Below are 1957 nucleotides of genomic sequence, written 5' to 3' on the forward strand. Positions count from 1 at the left end.
CCTTGTGAAGATTTGCATCCCCAAACCAGAAGTCCACTTGCTTGGTGATATCAGCAAGAACCTGCTTAACTCTGGAGCATTTCTTCTTTTCTACTTCTTTCTTTTCAGTGCTCTCTTCCATGGTTTGATGTTCACTTTCAGCTTCCATTCTCCGCTCACTTCCCAAAATACGGGGTCAGATGCTTGTGTCCTTCAGCCTTTTCCCAATCCTAGAGTCGTGGTTATTTCGCGTCATACGCCGAGCGACACCACTCACTCCTCTACCTTCTGGAAGAGCCGCCAGTTCTATCTTTTTTAATTAAATTCTGCACCATACTGACTTCTTGAGGGTTAAAAAGCTGCAGAAGTAGTGTTTACCCAGGAACCAGGATCATCATCCTCTGGGGCAGAACTGGAATCACCTGAGAGCTGTCATTGTCATGCAGGATGCTGCCAAGAAACTCCTCCATATCTGCACCCAGGTATGTATATGAGGTTGGCAGACTCGTGTCATAATTTATGTTTGGTTTTTCGAGTTCTTTGCTATCCTGGTCTTCAACTTCCATGTCATCATCTTCACTCTCTGTGAGCAGGAGTGGCAGGTGGTTGCCCTCGTTGTGCACAGTGTCCTGAGGCTCTCCCTCATCAGCCATGTCTTTTTTTTTTTTTTTTTTTTGCACTAACATTTTTGTGGTGAATGCCAAGTCTTGCTCCACTTTTCCCACTAAATATAGTCAGTCAATGTCTTCATGTCCAAATAATGTTTTTCTCTACCATGTTTTATGGACTATGGGTCTGTGAGTCATGTCCCTGCCCTAGAGGCTTTTCTGTGTATACACCCAAGGCTGTAGTAACTTTCTAAGCCAAGTCATGCCCCAGATTATGATGGCAGGTAGGAAAATCAAATAGATTGCTGAACTCTTTGTTGAATGCAAGCAGTGGGGTCAGGTCAAAAAGTTCGTGAGATTTAATGCCAGCCCTTTGCAACCCACCGTCCCCTGAAAGCCACAGAAGCCTGGGCATACATTGTATTTCTTGGAGATAGCATTGCTGGCCTGGTCAATTTTTCTCCTATCTCAAATTATGGGGGTAGGAAGCTATCTGACAGTGCTATTAACCTATATTTACTAGGGAGCAGAGTCTTTCCCCTAAAGTAAATAGGATGAAAACTTGAATAGATCCTCAAAAAACAAAAATAGGAAACATAATCCCACGGCTCTCAATAACTGCTGAGCTATCTCCCTGGCCCCTTTGTCATTTCTATGAAATATAAGTTATATGAATAAGCCATAAAATGCTATTATTATTACATTAAAAAGGAAAGAATCTCTTCATTTACATACAACCTCATATTTTTCCAATATGAGACATTATATCCTGCTGTTTGTCTTATTTTTCAAAGACTTCCTTAGGTTGAATATTCAAAAGATGAGATTTCCAAAACTGGTTAGCAGAGTGGTTAGATTTATTCAATCCAGCAAAGGAATTGAATTGGGTGACGGGAGAAAATCAGAAAATCGTAGGAGAGCAGGATGGAGATACAAAGACAGCCATCAGATTATCTTTCTCCTGCCTCACAAATCTGCATGACTTGTACCTAATTCAGCAGAGTTAAGATGTTTGGATGAAAAATAAGCACTTAATAATTATGGAAAGAATGAGTTAAGAAAGATATCTTCTTGAGATAATGAAAGAAGAATCAGTTTCCTCTTGGGTTTTTCTTGGCTATCTGCTAATTCAAAGCACCGTGATGCTCCTTAATGGGTAGACCTTCCCTGTAGGTCCAGCTATTTTCAAAGATTTATGGGCTTTGGTTTGGTGAACCTAGGTATTTGGAAGCAGAATGAGCAGACTCCCGAGTCTTTTTTTTTTTTTTTTTTTTTTTTTTTCAGAACCGAGGATTGAACTCAGGCCCTTGTGCTTGCCAGGCAAACGTTTATTCTACTGAGCCATCTCCCAGCCCCTGAGTCTCATATGA

At 41.0% G+C, this 1957-nt stretch overlaps 1 pseudogene; it reads right to left on the bottom strand.

The window, feature by feature from the left end:
- The window catches only part of LOC101586526, a 4911-nt pseudogene extending 4279 nt beyond the window's left edge, over window positions 1-632 (bottom strand).
- Window positions 633-1957: the final 1325 nt, after the last annotated feature.

The sequence above is a fragment of the Octodon degus genome, unplaced genomic scaffold (genome assembly GCF_000260255.1).
Source record: "Octodon degus isolate 3935 unplaced genomic scaffold, OctDeg1.0 scaffold00523, whole genome shotgun sequence".
NCBI lineage: Eukaryota > Metazoa > Chordata > Mammalia > Rodentia > Octodontidae > Octodon > Octodon degus.